This window comes from Pseudorca crassidens, chromosome 12 (genome assembly GCF_039906515.1).
Source record: "Pseudorca crassidens isolate mPseCra1 chromosome 12, mPseCra1.hap1, whole genome shotgun sequence".
Lineage (NCBI taxonomy): Eukaryota > Metazoa > Chordata > Mammalia > Artiodactyla > Delphinidae > Pseudorca > Pseudorca crassidens.
The window spans coordinates 83924005-83941673 of record NC_090307.1 but is presented as its reverse complement, the minus strand read 5'-3'; the positions used below and the strand labels follow the sequence as shown (position 1 = coordinate 83941673).

At 43.5% G+C, this 17669-nt stretch overlaps 1 pseudogene; it reads right to left on the bottom strand.

Moving 5' to 3' along the window:
• Window positions 1–6086: 6086 nt before the first annotated feature.
• Window positions 6087–7222, bottom strand: LOC137204185 (myelin-associated neurite-outgrowth inhibitor-like; annotated as a pseudogene).
• Between the last annotated feature and the right edge of the window lie 10447 nt (window positions 7223–17669).

Genomic DNA, 17669 nt, shown 5'->3' with positions numbered 1-17669 from the left:
GTTCGTGGGGGAGGGCCCGGAAGGAGGCGGTGCTGACCCTCGGGGGACTGGGCCGGGCGAAAGGCGTGACCTCCCCCTCGGGTACGAGTGCCGCGCCGCCTCAGGAGGGCTGGGGGAGAGCGACCCCCTCGGAGGGAATGGGGCCTGGGGGAGGGGGTGACCTCATTGGGAACGAATGACCCCCTCTGGAGAGGGACGGGGGAATAATGACCCTCCCCCCCAGAGGGACTGGTGGAACGAGCGACTCCCCCCTCAAGGGGGGTGGGCTCTACGGGGATGGGATGACCTCTCCTTCAGGAACGAATGACCCCATGAGGAGGACCAGGGAGGACCGGTGACGCTCAGGGGAGATAGAGCCCTCAAGGAGAGAGTGACCTCCCCCTTGGGAAGGAGATACCCCTCCCAGGGGCGGGAGGGGTAATGAGCGACCCCCGTGGGTGTCTAGGAGTGAGCTGGGGGCGGGGTGGGGCGAAGCGAGGCGCTGGGGGCAGCTTAGGGGAAAGAGCAGCCTCTCTCCTGCAGGCTCCAATGGGGGGCAGCGCTGCCTTCTCGCTGCAGGAGGGAAAGCCTAAATATCCGGTACCCTAGGGACCCTTGGCTGGAGCCACACACGCTGCAAAATAGCCCTCTTAGAATTGAAGCTAGGTCACATACCTACTCCCATTCCGATGCTTCCTTAGTTGTAGGACGAGAGGAAGCAGCCTGAGCCTGGTGAGGGATTTCTGTGACCATCCTTTGAACTGAGGAAGTTTTATCACAACTTTAGGGAGAATTGGAAAATAGAGGGAAAGTGGAGGAAACACCCACAGTTGCACCACCTGAACATAATTTTCCACGTGTGTTCATTCCCTTCAGGTATGTTATCATAGGTATGTTTTATATTTAGTTTCATTCATTCATTCAACAAGTGTTAATAAACACCTTCCGTACCAGGCACTGTCTAGTGAACAGAACAAACCCAAACATTCTGCCTTCATGGAGTATAAATTCTAGCAGATAATCGTGTATACGTTTTTAATTTGTAAGCATAGTCAGTGATGGTACTTTTCAATTCCTGATCCACACTACATGTTTTCCATGTTACTGCAGACTTGTCATAATGATGATTTTTAATCGATGGATTGTTTCTTCAGTTAGGGATGATTTCCTTAACCGCTGTCATCTGATTGCTTCTAGTTTGTGGATCCTATGCATAATCTTTAACACACCATTTTAGGTCTTTTCCCGGAAGTGAGATTCCTAAGCCACACCACCTTGTTTTTACAAATATAAGAAGGTGAATAATAATAAAATTTGAGGAAGACAGTATCTGCCTCTGGAGATGGACTTGTCATGTTAACAGGAGGAATAGAGCTGCCACCTTCCTCAGTTCAAAATGGTCCCAGGAAAAGGTGGTGACAGTTTAAGTGGGATTTTATTCATTCTTTGACAGGTATTTACTGAGTGCCTGTTGTGTGCTTAACAGTGTTCTAGATGCTAGGCATATGAGGGTGAACAGACAGATAAAGTCTCTGCCAAAATGGAGCTTTGTGTAATTGGGGGGACTTAAATTCTATGTAGAAAAGAAAAACCCAGTCACTAAATTCTCATTGGAAAGAAACTTAAAAATACATTTCCTTAAGAGTCAAAACACATTTACAGCTCTCGTGAATACTTACCCCATAGTAATGAGATGGTCCTGGCCTTACAGATCTTGAATTTAAATGGTTTGTTTGTGTCTTCGAACAAAGTCAGTTAAGAGAAATGTACAAATAAAAGTTTTTGTTAGTGCCTAGTTGGTAGTGTAACCTTAGGCCCAACCAGAGAAGCTGATCCTGAAAAATGATTAGGAAAAAAAAAATTGTTTCATTTACACTCTTGCCCTGAGTTTATCTCTTTAAAAACAGCTCTCTTGAGGCATAATTGACATACAGTAAGCTGCACATATTTAAATTATACAATTTTATAAGTTTGACATATGTACACACCCATGAAACCATCAGCACAATTAAGATAGTGAATATATCCAGTGCACTAGCTAGAGTAATCTTAGTTATAAAGTAAAAGTGACTGCTGATTACAGTTGGGATTTTTCACATAATCTTTTTTTTTTTTTGCAACACAAGTCAATCTTTATTGAAAATTGCAGTATTAATACATAACAATTCTTGTTAAAATAAACGTGCTTTTAAGCATTTTAAGTCTGAGCTTATCTACTCATCAGATTGCATTAAAAAATAGCATGAATTTACACATAATGTAATTGGCTCAGGATGGATGTTCCTTTGTATTGATTGACACCTGGAGTTCAGTGCAGAGGTGAGGGGTGCCTTTAACACTGGAAGACAATGCTGGCTTAAGTTTTAAAAAAGTACTATGAGAATGGTCTAAAAAAAAAAAAAAAAGCGGTATTCAAAATTCATTTAAAAAAAAAAAAAAGAACCATTTCCTAGTCAGTAACAGTGGCTCCCTGGGGTCTCTCTTGAGTGGCCATCACAGTAACCCCACCAGGAACACATGAGAGCTGGCCTCAGGTCCAGCCCAATTATTCTGCTGACTACTGGTCTCCACGAGGAGCTATAGGAGACTCCAATAGGGCTCAGGAGACCAAGATAAGACACTTGTCATCTCCAGCACACCAATCCTGGGAGCACAGCATCCCCTGAAGCTCACTGCAGGCTCCCTGCACGGAGATGCCAGCCTCTCCTTGGTCTCCCTGTCCCAAGTGACTTGACATTGGTCCTGGGGATTCAAATAAGATTACTCCAGAGGTTTTCTGTTCTTCAAGTGAATAGGGTGGGAAAAGAGGCAAATCCTCTGAAACATGTAAGATCAACTCTGCAACTTTCTATCTGAAAAGATCAGACCCTCCTCTGCAGCGTGTCCTCTGCAGGCTCCTTTCAGAAAGCTCAGGTTGAGCAATAAACAGCTCAGGAGAAAAAAACACACCATCATTTGAAACGTACTAGAGAGGAGAGTCACACAGTCCACCCTTCCCCTATGCCAACCACTCCTTTCTAGAGACACACCCCGTCCTTAGAAAGCACCAAGAGAAGAACCAGAAGCTGTACCCCACCTCAAGCCCCACACCCTTAAGCCTGCCCTTGCACGGCCAGAAGATGTCAGACAGGCGTCCTGTCCCATCTGGGCAATGCCCAGGCTGGCAAGAACTGGGGCGTCCAGCTGTTAGCTGCCAGATAGGGAGAAGGTGACCCAACTGGTCGGAGTAATACTCTTTCCAAATGTTTACAAAGGACAGGTGAAGAATTCTGAGTTTCCTTCTTAAAAAGCAGGCCCCAATACTGATGCGTCTGGTGCCTGCCATCCTTTCTCCACCTGCTGGCAGGACAGCACTACCAGAGATTAGTATATACCAAGCCCCAAGAATCTATTTCCTCTTGTTTGAAGTGCCGATACCAGCAGATGGAGTGAGGCACTGCATGCCCAGCTTGGGAAGGGCAGGGCGAGTACCAAGTACCAACCAGGTGTCCAGCCCATGGCCCAGGACCACCCTCAGCTCCTGTAAACACTACGTTTGCATAGCACTCAAGAAACAGAGTCATATAATACAACTGGTAGGCCTAATAACTAAACCAACAAGAATGTTGAGAAAAGATCAAACACAAGAGACAAAAGATTCTGGAAGCGCTTCTGTGCTTATCACCACGATGGCCCTGGCCCTGATGCTGGCCTCAGTTCTCAGAGGCAGCAAGCTGATGGGACCATCACTCATCGTGAAACGTTCAGTCACCTGGCCCAGATCCAAACAGAGTTTCCCTAAGCAGAGAAACATACCTTCTAAACCTTAGGGGAAGGCTGTAGAACAAAATTTTTAAAAAATGTCTATGATGATATCTATGTTTATAGGAATTAGTTCCTTTATTTGCCTGTCTCAGCTTCTAAAATAACTGTAATTTAGCTGAAAGACTCTCAAGTTAGGAATGTCATAAAAAATGCAAAATTCCTCTGAATGTTCTACTATTGTGCTTAGGATATCAAATTATGCAACTTTATAACAGAAGCTGTATTCCTTAATTTTACTGGAACTAAATGCTGCTAAAATTACAACATATGATAGTTTTGTTACTATTCATTATATCCAGATTCTTACCTGCTAGACAAGATCTACCTTTCACATTTGATAACTGATGCCCCGATAGTTTCAAAATTGAAAAGATCTCCACACAGATGTATTCCATAATGCAAAAGTATTTGATGAAGTCTCCCAACTCAACTTCACAAAAGGGAAACAAGATTTTTTTAGAAATTACAGGGGGGAAAGTGTTTATAAAGCTGATATAAATGGGGAGAAAACGCAACCCACTCTTTTCTTTCTCTTGAAAACACCATTTAATTCAGTGCTCGTGAAAACATTCACCCTGTGTGTGCCAAGTCTCAGGCAAGCTGGAAGAAACAGCCTATATAATTTCTCATAACTTCCTCCTGAATTCAAATGACTCCAACCCTTGCAGGTAGTCGCATGTGTGTATCTGTTTATGTGCAGTCTGTTTGGGACTTTTAAAAAACATATACTAAAATCATATTTTCTCCTAACTTATTATACTAAACTGGGGAAACCAGCTTCTCTGTTACTGGATCAGTTCAGGCCCTGGAGACCATATCGATATTACAAACCGCCCACTACACAGGTGGAATTACCAACAAAGAGTTGAAGAAGTGGACACTGTGCCTGGGGTAAATGGCTGCCACACACACACACACACGAATACACACAAAGGTAGGTTAAGTGCTCTTGAAGCAATTTAAAGTACTTATTAGTAAACACACTATGTTATAGACATTAGAAATAAATCTTCTGTTTACAATGATCCATGCAAACATCTTATTCCTTATAAAATAAGATGTGAAAAATAAAATTATGAAGAGCACTCACTATAAAAAATAAGGTTACCAAAGGCTCAGGGGTCAGGTATCCCACTCACCATCCGGGGCTGAATGCCACCGCAGTGCCGGAGCCGTAAGGAAAGTAAGGTGCCCTCCCCACCTGAGGCCCACAGCGCTTGAAATGACGTTGGGGTGACAGACGGCTGACAGACCGCTGAAAGGGAACAACCCTCACCCCCCATCCCCTCTGACTTCATCTGAGGACAGACCCACACACACACACCCATCGATACAAGTTGGGCACATTTAGTCAAAAAATCCTCTTGGTTTCTTATGTACAATATTCAGATTTTAAACACAAAATCCTTTCTGTAATAAGTTCTGGCAGGCAAACACGTTCTGATGCTGCCTGGCCCTTTGCTGTCCACACGTGCTTTGTGCTGAATGTCCCCAGCCGCAAGAAGATATGGCCAAAGGGGCTCACAGACAACAGGCGCCAGCCCTTCCCTCACACCTCCCCACAGCCATCTCCACGAGCACCCTCCAGGTGGTCTCAGAGGACAAGTCCCCATCGAGTGCATGGGCCGAAACACAGCCACAGCCCTGCCTCTCTACAAGGAACAATCAATATCCAATAAAGTTTTGTTCCCTTTTAAAAGTTCTTAAATATACAACTTTCTTCATAACACACAGCTGAATGAAGTCTTTGCCCTTCCTTGTGGGAGGGAGAACAACAATGCCTACATATGTTTTCAGGTGACTCAAACATTTCCCCCGAGGGGGCGGGGGAAAGGAATGATTTTTCTAAGCTAAATAAAGGGGAGGCCAATACCTCCTCCAAGTGTGGCTGGTTCTCTTTCACATATCTTCCATCCCAGGAAAATAATTTCGCTCTACATAGGACTTTTCCATTAAACATATAGAAAGCATCATCTCTATCTGTAAGAGATTTGTAATGAAAATTTAGATAGAGAACATTGCTTTGCTGATACATAAACCACCTTTTGTCCCTAACTGGATTTATGGTAATCCCTAAGGACGTCCACATCACACTGACCCCACAAGCCTAAATGGAGAGAAAGCCATTAGCCTGGCTGCACCCCAAGCAGTGGTGGCCTCCCCACACTCTCCCTGTCCCTGCAACTCTCTCCCAGTGCAGTCCGTGCAAAAGGAACAGATGGGTGGAAAGTAGAAGTCCATGTTTCCAATTGGCAACCCACGTCAACACCAAAAGGCTGAAGAATCATCAAAGAGATTTCAGATGCTCTATGAAGAAATTCACTTTAACACTTATAACTTTAAAACTTTGCATACATTACAAGAGTGCATTGATGATACAAGTTGTAAAATACTTTTCCATTCCTTTGGATTTTGCATATGATGGTTCTGCATCAGTCACTGCAGGTAGATGGAACAAGCTTTGTTTTTGTGTTGTTTTTTTTTAAACATGCATTCAGCTAGATATGATTCAGAATAGATTAATACTCCCTTTTTTTCATTACAGTTAGCTAAAAAATTGCCTGGCAGCCCACCAAACAGGATTTGCTTTAAGACCAACCCACAGAGTCAGTTGGAGACTGAGGGCGCTGGGACCTGCTGGGCCGGCCGTAGTAGTGTTTAGCTAAGTATCGAGAGCATTAAGAACAAAGTCCTGGTTGGAGGCCCAAGGCCTGCAGCACCAGCTGTGGAACCTCCACGATGTGACTGCACAGCTCCATCCGAAAACGTTTGCAGGGTGATCACCACTGAGGGGCCACATAGCTGTAGGTGGGTGTTCCTGGGGCCCGATAAGTGGGCACAGTGATGGGGTGGGGGGCGACAGGAGTTGGGGAGTGGGCGGGCAGTCAGCAAGGTAGCCGCTGACATGGCTATAGTGGTCCCCGCCACCGTGCCCATGGTGACCCCGTTGCCTCTAGGCAGAGGGATGGGAGCAGGGGACACCGTCGCTGGCATGCTGTTGGGCTGCACCACTGTGGTGTGGTGGATGACGTGACGGGGCTGCATACAGGGGCTGGGGGTAGTACGTGCCTTGCTGTGCGTGCGCGCTCTGCTGGGGGTAGGCACTTCGCTAGGGGTGTCCAGCGGTCTGGTAGGGGTTGGGGAGGAGGAGTACGGTGGCACCGCCCCGCTGGTGGGGGAACAGGACACTTTGTAAGGTGTGCCAGGAGTGTAACCTGTTTGGAAGGTAGGATTCGCTCCAGAGTACGTGTTGGGGGAATAGGCAGGAGCTGCTGCGTAACCCATGGGGAAACCAGCTGGATATCCAATTTCTTTGGCATTTGCATAGGGAACCGCAGAAGAACCCGGGCTATAAACAGGATTCATGATTTCAAGAACGCGCCGCGGCGGCGGCCTGGGCCTCGGTGACCAGCGCTCGCCGGCCCGGAGCGGGCTCGGCGACGGGCGCGCGCCGCGGAGGCCTGCTCCGATGCGCGGCTGAGCCGCGAGGCCCAGGTTGCCGCCGCCGCCTTTCCGGTCCGCGTTCCCCCTCGCCCGGCTCGGCCCGGCCCGCCTCTTCGCAGCCCGCGCTCCCTGCCGACGCTGCGCAGTCGCCCTTCACATAATCTTAATCACATTCAGTTGCGTATTGTATGCTTGGCTGAGTGTAGTCAGCTATTGAGCAACTCTGGGAATTTAGCTTAAAAAAAAACACCAAGGCTTTTAGTAAAGACGTTAAGACAGCTCAACAAGGAAAGAATAGTCTTTTCAACAAATGGTGCTGGAACAACTGGATATCCACATGCAAATGATGAAGTTGGACCCCTACCTCTTACCATATATGAGAATTAACTCAAAATGGATCAAAGACCTAAATGCAAGAGTTAAAACTATGAGTCATATGAAGACATAAGGGTAAATCTTTGTGACCTTGAATTAGGCAGTGGTTTTTTAGATATGACACCTGAAGTTCAGGTGACGAAAGAAAAAAAGTAGATAAATTGGACTTCATCAAAATTTAAAACTTTTGTGCATCAAAGGCCACTATTGAGAAAAAGAAGACAACCCACAGAATGGGAAAAATCATATATCTGAGAAGGGTCTAGAATGTTAAACGTTCTTTAACTCTTATAACTCATCAGTAAAATGACAACCCAACGATAAATGGGCAAAAGGTTTGAACAGACATTTCTACAAAGCAGATACACAAAAGGTGAATAAGGATATGAAAAGATGTTGAATATCATTGGTCACTAGGGAAATGCAAATCAAAATCACAGTGAGATACCACTGCATCCCACTACCATGGGTATAATCAAAACAATCGACCATCAAAAAGATGGCAAAGCTGGAGAAATTGGAGTATTCATATACTGCTGGTGGGAAAGTAAAATGGTGCAGCTGCTTTAACAAAACATTTTGGGGCATCCCTGGTGGCACAGTGGTTAAGAATTCGCCTGCCAATGCAGGGGACACAGGTTCAAGCCCTGGTCCAGGAAGATCCCACATGCTGCGTAGCAACTAAGCCCGTGTGCCACAACTACTAAGTCTGTGCTGTAGAGCCCGCAAGCCACAACTACTGAGCCCACGTGCCACAACTACTGAAGCCCTTGCTGCTAGAGCCCATGCTCCACAACAAGAGAAGCCACTGCAATAAGAAGCCTGTGCACCACAGCGAAGGGTAGCCCCCGCTCAACGCAACTAGAGGAAGCCCGCCCGCAGCAACAAAGACCCAACGCAGCCATAAATAAATAAATAAATAAAAATTTTTAAAAGATACGTTCACGTAAAAACTTGTACATGAATGTTCATAGTAGCATTATTCATAAGTAGCGTTATACCCCAAAAGTGGAAGTAATTTAAATGTCCATCTACTGATGAATGGATAAATAAAATGTGGTCTATCCATACAATGGAATATTTAGCCATAAAAAGGAATGAAACACTGACACATGCCAACGTGTATGAACCTTGAAAACTATGCTAAGTGAAAGAAGCCAAGTACAAAAGGCTACATATTGTATGATTCTATTTTTATGAAATGCCCAGAATAGGCAAATCCACAGAGACAGAGAGTTGATCCATGGTTGCTTAGGACTGGGGGAAAGAAACAATGGGGAGTGATCGCTACCGAGTATGAGGTTCCCATCTGGGATCATGAAAATGGACTGGAAAACAGATAATGGTGATAGTTGCAGAACGCTTGTGAATCTACTAAAAGTCACTGATTTGTACATTTTAAAAAGGTTGTAGGACTTCCCTGGTGGTCCAGTGGGTAAGACTCTGCACTCCCAATTCAGGGGGCCTAGGTTTGATCCCTGGTCGGGGAACTAGATCCCGTATGCATGCAGCAACTAAGAGTTCTCATGCCCAACTAAGAAGGCTGCATGCCGCAACGAAGATCCCGTGTGCCACAACTAAGACCTGGCAAGCCAAAATAAATAAAATTATTTTAAAAACACAAAATTAAAAAAATAAAAAGGTGGCTTTTTTTTTTTTTTTTTGCGGTACGCGGGCCTCTCACTGTTGTGGCCACTCCCGTTGTGGAGCACAGGCTCCGGACGCGCGGGCCCAGCGGCCATGGCTCACGGGCCCAGCCGCTCCACGGCATGTGGGATCCTCCCGGACCGGGGCACGAACCCGCGTCCCCTGCATCTGCAGGCGGACTCTCAACCACTGCGCCACCAGGGAAGCCCCAGGTGGCTTTTATGGTATGTGAATTATATCAAATTAAAAAAAGAAAGAAAGGAAGGAAGGAAGGAAAGAAGGAAGGAAATAAGGAAGGAAAGAAGGAAGGAAAGAAGGAAGAAAAGAAAGAAAGAAAAGAAAGGAAGAAAGAAAAAGAAACAGGGAGTAGACAATCAAGGGCCTCAGATAAAAAGTACCTACCACATAATAATGGGGCCAAACCTCATGTTCTTTCTTCATAGGGGAGCACCTCAGACCCTCACACAGAAATTATTTTTATTTTAGACAAAGTTCCAACAGTCTGGATTGTCCGTTTCCTTTGATGCATGGTAAGCCAGTTTATCACAACATTCTTCCTCTAAAAACTGCCCTTCCTCACAGAGGTGGCCCCAGCAGCCATTTTTATCCTAAGGTCCGATGACCTTATCAATCGGACTACAGGGAAACCTAACCCAAAAGGGCCAATCTGATTCTCTCCTCTGGGATTGGCACTGGGAGAGAGGCAGCTCTCTGTTCTCTGCAAGTGACCAGAACTGAGTTGATGTAACCTTAGGGTTTGTGGCAGACTCATGTTTATGGAGAAGCCAAGAAGGGGAGTTTACAGAAGCAAAAGAAAAGAACTGGACAGGCAAAGGGAGCAGAGGTGAGCAATACTAAGAAAATGGCCTCTTTGGTTTCTGCTGAGTTTCTACTTCCTGGTTCTGCCTCCTTGGTTCACTTTTGCCCTTAAGGTACCCCCATAAGCTTATAATAAATGTTCGTTTTTTTTTCTTAAGCTAGAAGGCTTTTGAAAGTTGGGATTGAAAAGGCTTTGGCTATAGCGCTAGGTTCCAAGAGATGAAAAATGTACTGTCACTGGTAATGTGGGCGTTAAAACAAATGTTTGTATGAATGCAGCAAATTAGAGATGGGAGGCACTGCTTGAGGCCATCAATGCTAAGAGCAGCAATAAATAGATTAATAGTCCATAAAAAGAAATAAGTTCCTATAAAAAGCTCCAAAAGAACTGCAAAAAGCTCATCAGTCTGTTACCATTTAGTTGCGAGGCCAGCAGTGGTTGACCTCAGTGCATATTAGAGCGTGGTTTGGTTATAGCACGGTCATTACAATGGCCTCGAGATGCAAAAGGCCAGTCAGATGAAGCTGTATGCTTCAATGAAAAAGACGTTTAAATTAACTTTCAGGCATTTATAGATGTAAGATTCACTTATCTGGCACATAGACATTGTAAAATCTGTCATTGTATAACATAATGACAGATGCATGTGCTCCAAATGTGTAATTATATATCTCCAGAAACAGCACATTCCCTAAATAAAGAACAAGCTGGTAGCAGAAGTGAGGAATAAATCACTTTATAATTTTACTGTTGCTTTCCCCATGGAGTTCTTGAGGCTAAAGTTGGTGTGGAACATAGCCGTATGTTCCATATCTAATAGGCCGTATGTTGACCATATCTGCTAGATCAGCGGGTCTCAACCTATCAGACTCAAAGTCCCTTTAAAAAGAAATATTTTCTAATATCCCGTTAGGAGCCCTGAAAGAAATTAATATGAAATATAATTGGCCTGCACTCAAATATGTATATGTAAATGTGTATATATATAAATGTTTAGTTTGCATTTTCATAATGATTAATCTTGAGCTTTACAGGTGCTTATAGGCCATTTGTACATCTTTGGAGAAATGTCTGTTCAGATCCTTTGCCCATTTCTTTTTTTTTTTTTTTTTTCTTTTGCAGTACGCGGGCCTCTCACTGTTGTGGCCTCTCCCGTTGCGGAGCACAGGCTCCGGACGCACAGGCTCAGTGGCCATGGCTCACAGGCCCAGCCGCTCCGTGGCATGTGGGATCTTCCCGGACCGGGGCACGAACCCGTGTCCCCTGCATCGGCAGGAGGACTCTCAACCACTGCACCACCAGGGAAGTGCCCATTTCTTAATTGGGTTATTTGTCTATTTTAAGTTGTAAGTGTTCTTTATATATTGCAGCTGAAATTCCTTATCAGATATATGATCTGCAAATGTTTCCTCCTATTCAGTGGGTGGGGGGAATTATAGCTTATCAAAATGGAGAAAATGGGAAGTTTGATATTCTTGCAGATGAGCTGGTCCTGTTTCTGAAACTGTGTCTTAAAATCTCAGCACATTTGACATTTGGTTTCAGGGTAGTATAAAGTCCTCAGAGACCACATCCTTTGGTAGGCAACAGAGAATAGAAGATGGATAGGAAAAAAGCTGTGAATACAAGAGGTGATGGAGCAGTTGTGAGGTCGACTTGCGGGGGTTGTATCTGATATTACTGAAAACAAAAGTATTCAGGAGTGGATACAGTGTGTGCCAGACACTGGGATATATATGATTATTTACTAGTTATGCATCCTTAGATGAGCTATTTACTTTTGGGGAGTATGTTTCTTTTTTTTATACAAATTTATTTTATTATTTAGTTATTTATTTAGGCTGCGTTGGGTCTTTTGTTGCTGCGCACAGGCTTTCTCTAGTTGTGGTGAGTGGGGCCTACTCTTCGTTGTGGTGCACGGGCTTCTCATTGCGATGGCTTCTCTTGATGCGGAGCACAGGCTCTAGGCACGCGGGCTTCAGTAGTTGTGGTGCATGGGCTTAGTTGCTCCGCGGCATGTGGGATCTTCCCGGACCAGGGCTCGCACCCGTGTCCCCTGCATTGGCAGGCGGATTCTTAACCACTGTGCCACCAGGGAAGCCCGGGAGTATGTTTCTTTATATGTAAAATGGGGATCGATGTTATTGTGTCAAATATGATATCGCCTTTATGATATTAATAACAACAGCTAATAATATGCTGCTAAAAGCTTTATAGGCTTCCTTTCACTTGGTCTCATGTGAACCTAGGTGGGCACTGAGGAGTAAAACTGAGACTTCGATCATGCAACGGGTTCAGTCAGGATTTGAGTCCATGTCTGTCTGATTCCAGAATCTTTGCTCTTAAATATTTCATTATGTAGCTTTAAAATGCTGTGAAATCATTTTGTCCACTAAATCATTGTGTAATATTATGTGGGACTGTTTTTATGGTTCCATTGCTTGGTATGTTATGTAAGTTTAAGGGATAATGAGGATTGTGGGGGTCACCTTGAAATGGGAGAAGTCATGCTTGTGGAGATGCTAGTTATTGGAACCCCCATACATTTCATCATGTTCCCCGACATTAGCATATGATGTAATATCTTCTCAAATTTACTTGGAAACTATTAGATACCTAATTATTTGGAAGGATTACCCAACAGACTCAGGAAAATAGGACATGAAGATACAGTCCCATTAGTGTCAAATCTGATAACTTTCCCAGATGGTGTCTTAATTACTGTGGGTGGGGGGGCAGGATAATGATCCCCCTGAGGATATCAGTGTTCTAATCCCTGCAACCTGTGACTGTATTAACGTTATATGGCAAAAGGGACTTTGCAGATGTGATTAAGTTAAGGATTTTAAGACGGGAAGAGTATCCTGAATTATCCAGGTGAGTTTAATCACAAGGGTTCTTAAAAAATGGAAGAGGGGCTGAAGATCAGAGTCAGAAAAGGTCTGTGACAACAGAAGCACAGGTGAGAGTGATGAGATTGCTAGTTGGAGGCCATGAGCCAAACAATGAAGCTTTCTGGAAAAGGCAAGAAATGGATTCCCCCCAGTGCCTCCTGAAGGAACACAGCCTGCCAACACCTTGATTTTGGCCCATTAGACCCATTTTGGATTTCTGATCTCCAGAACTGTAAAATAATAGATTTGTGTTTTCTTTTTTCTATTTGATTATTTTAAATTAGATATTTTAATATGAGATAATTGTAGACTCACAGTTGTAAGAAATAATACAGAGAAATTCTCTATACCAGATTTTCTATACCAGTAATTCTCTATTGCCAGTTTCCTCCAACAGTAATATCTTACAAAACTATGATACATTGTCACAACCAGGATATCAACATTGGTACAGCCAGGATAGAGTACGGCTCCATCACCACAAGGATCCCTCTTCTTGCCCTTTTATAGCCACACCCAACCCTCTCCATCTCCCTTGGCCCCTGATTCCCAGCAATCACTCACCTGTTCTCCATTTCCAAAATTTTGTCATTTCAAGAATGTTATATAAATGGAATTATACAGTATGGAACCTATTGGGATTGGCTTCTTTTCATCCAGAATAACTACCTAAAGGTTCATCTACATTGTTGCCTATATCAATAATTTGTTCCCCCTTTTTTTTACTGCATAGTATCACATGCTATCCTGTCCTATTAATCTACCCCTCCACTAATACCACACACTATTAACTACATGCAATGTATGTACCAGTTTGTTTAACCACTCACCAACTGAAAGACATCTGGGTTGTTTCCAGTTTGGGGCTATTACAAATAAAACTATTATAAAACTATTATTATAAAATAAAACTATTATGAATATTTGTACACAGGTTTTTAGTGTGAACATAAGTTTTCATCTCTCAGAGTTAAATCCCCAAGATTGCAGTTGCCAGGTTATATGGTAGTTGCACATTTAGTGTTTTAAGAAACTGCCAAACTATTTTCCAGAGTAGCTGTAACATTTTACATTCCCACCAACAAAGTGTGTGATCCAGTTTCTTTGCATCCTCATCAGCATTTGGTGTTGTCACTATTTTTTATTTTAGCCATTTTGATAAATGTGTAGTTGTATCTCCTTGTGATTTTAACTTGCATTTCCATAAAGATTAATGATGTTGCGTATTTTTGTGCATGCATATTTGTCATCTATGTATCCTCTGCAGTGAATTCTCATTTTCTAATTGGGTTATTTGATTTTTACTATTTAGTTTTGACAGGTTTTAATATATTCTAGATCCTATTTTTCATCAAATATGTGGTTTGTAAATATTTTCTTCCAGTCCATATCTTGACTTTTCATCTTCTTAATGTGGTCTTTTGCAGAGCAAACATTTTTAATTTTGAAGAGGACTGATTTTTTTTTTTTTTTTTTTTTGCGGTACGCCGGCCTCTCACTGTTGTGGCCTTTCCCGTTGCGGAGCACAGGCTCCGGACGCGCAGGCTCACCAGCCATGGCTCACGGGCCCAGCCGCTTCGCGGCATGTGGGATCTTCCCGGACCGGGGCACGAACCCATGTCCCCTGCATCGGCAGGTGGACTCTCAACCACTGCGCCACCAGGGAAGCCCTATTTTTTCTTTTTCTTTTATGGATTGTACTTTTAGTGTCAAGTCTATTAATTCTTTGCATAGTCCTAGATCCTGAAGATATTCTCCATTTTCTTCTAAAAAGTTTATAGTTTTACATTTTATATTTAAGTCTGTGATTCATTTCTTGAGCCAATTTTTAATAGGTTTTGAAAAGGCAAGAAATAGATTCCCCCCAGCGCCTCCTGAAGGAACGCAGCCTGCCAACACCTTGATTTGGTGCCATTAGACCCATTTTGGATTTCTGATCTCCAGAACTGTAAAATAACATATTTGTGTTTTCTTAAGCCACTGAATTTGTCATAGTTTGTTACAGCATCAATAGGAAACGAATATAATTACTAACTCCATAGAAACACTATAAGCATAAGATTCTTTTATTTATTTATTTATTTATTTATTTATTTATTTATTTATTTACAGCAAGGAAACACTCATTTATTCTCCACTTGAATACCATGCTTGAGATTTAAAATCATGTTTGGCAGTGTACTGCAGGATGCTAAATAAGACTTCACCCATATTGCTTTGGATTTCTTGATATCTTGCTATGTTTTCCATCATCCATTGGAACAATTAGTTCAGTTTCCTAGAAACATTTGAACTGTAGTTAGAAGTTTACCCGATAACCCAGTACCCTCCAGGGTTTTTTTTTTTTTTTTTTTTTTCCCTGGCTGTGTTTGGTCTTCATTGCTGCGGGTGGGCTTTCTCTAGTTGCGGCGAGCAGGGGCTACTCTTCATTGTGGTGTGCGGGCTTCTCATTGCGGTGGCTTCTCTTATTGCGGAGCACGGGCTCTAGGCGCGCGGGCTTCAGTAGTTGTGGCTTGCGAGCTCTAGATCACAGGCTCTGTAGTTGTGGCGCACGGGCTTAGTTGCTCCACGGCATGTGGGATCTTCCTGGACCAAGGATCGAACCTGTGTCCCCTGCATTGGCAGGCGGATTCTTAACCACTGTGCCAGCAGGGAAGTCCAAACGTGGAGGGAAATTTTTTTTCTTTTTTGGAGGTGCCGAGCAGCATGCAGAGAGCTTAGTTTCTTAGTGCCCCCACCAGGGATCGAACCTGTGCCCCCTGCAGTGGAAGTGCAGAGTCTTAACCACTGGACCTCCAGGGAAGTCCAAGACTTTTATCATATTAATCTTTGCATAGAATCAGCTTTTAGTTTTGTTAGTCATCTCAGTTGTTTATATTTTGTTGATTTCTGTCCTAATAGTTATTTCTTTCTTGTTTCTTTCATTTGCTTCTTTTCTAGTATTTGAGTTGAATGCTTAGCCTCATGTCTTTCTTAACCTTTCTTGTTTCCTGATAAATGTATATAAAGCTATAAATTTCCTTTTAAAATAGTGCTTTCACTGTGTCCCACCAATTTTGACGTGTGGTGTTTTCACTATCATCCAGTTTTAAATATTTCCAAGAGTCATTTAGCAATATTTTATTTGGTTTCCAAATATTTAAAAATTTATCTTTTTTTTAAAATAAACCTTATTTTTTAGAAGAGTTTTATTTATTTATTTTTATTTTGGCCATGCCACGCAGCTTGTGGGATCTTAGTTCCTCCACCAGGGATTGAACCGGGGCCCTCAGCAGTGGAAGGGCAGAGTCCTAACCACTGGACTGCCAGGGAATTCCCTAAAAATTTATCTTTTCAAAATTAATTTCAAATTTCATTAAAATGCAGTTGGAGAACCTGATCTATATCATATTGTTCATTGGGAATATATTGAAGGAGATACATGCATGTCTGTTTTGCAAATGTTCCATGTGCACCCTAAAAGAACATGCATTCTTAGTGGGTGTTGAATTCTCTGTATATCTATTAGCTTGAGGGAGGCCCTCTCGAAGGAAGTACTTTTGAACTGAGATATGAATGTCAGGAAAGAGCCAACTCTCTGAAAATCTGGGGGGAAAGGATCCCAGGCACAGTGGACAGCAAGTGCAAAGGCCCTGATGTAGGAATGAGCTTGGTGTGTTCCAGGAATAGAAAGAAGACCTGGAACATAGTGGGCAAGGAGGAGAGTGAGGTGAGGTAAGATCCTGAGAGGTAGTCAGGGGCCAGATCAAGTAGGGCCTCAGAGGCAATCATATGACTTTTGATTTTAACCAACACAGTAAATTCATTGACCACACTTACCAGGTGATGTGCTATGAACTTTATGTAAGCCTGATGTCAAGTACAAACTGATTGCATTTTATACGATGGGGGAAGCACTTTGAGATTAAAAGTACCTTAGAGATCATATTTATCCCAGTCCTTTCCTTTTGCAAATAAGAAAACTAAGATGAGGTTTAAAAGGGTCTCACCGTTAGTCAGAACCCAGGCTTTGGACATCCCCCCCCGCCGCCGCCTCTCTGACAGATAAGCTCTTAAAAGGGAGGGCTCCACTTTCATTTAATTTCATTGAATTGTTACTGAAAGGAATCTTATAAACAAATATCATGCTCACCCATCCTATTTACTTATTTTGTAAATCTAGAGTTTTGCAGATAGAGTTTATTCAAAATGAGTTTCCCACAGGGACTTCTTCCTTTCCTCAAATATTCTGCTCTCATTTTACCCCTCTCTGCTTCACTTCAACATTTGGACCTGTTTCTATGAGGCAGCCACTTCAGCCCGCCTTATATTCTCCTGGGCACTACTGTCCCATTTCCAGGGTGACCTGTCCCAGCACTTTTTTGATAAGGCCTCTGTGGCACCTTCAGAAAACCTCCGCATCACAAAGATACTCACAGTAATTACCCATCGGTACTGCCTGGCTGCATGTGGGTTTTCTCACCTCACCCACCTGGGAGGCGAAGCCACTCTGCTCTCCCAGCAGCACGGGAGCTAATGTGGCTGTACCCTGAGCAAGCAAAGCTGAATCCAGATACTGCGCCAGGCAGTCCTCAAACCGTGAGTGGGCACAGTGTACACGTGATGCCTCCCTGCCTGTGAGCCTGGCTCCACACACGCATCAGCAAGTGCCTTTGGGAACGTAGTCTTTTAGTGCTTTATCTGCTGAAGGCAGATTTATTCCCATC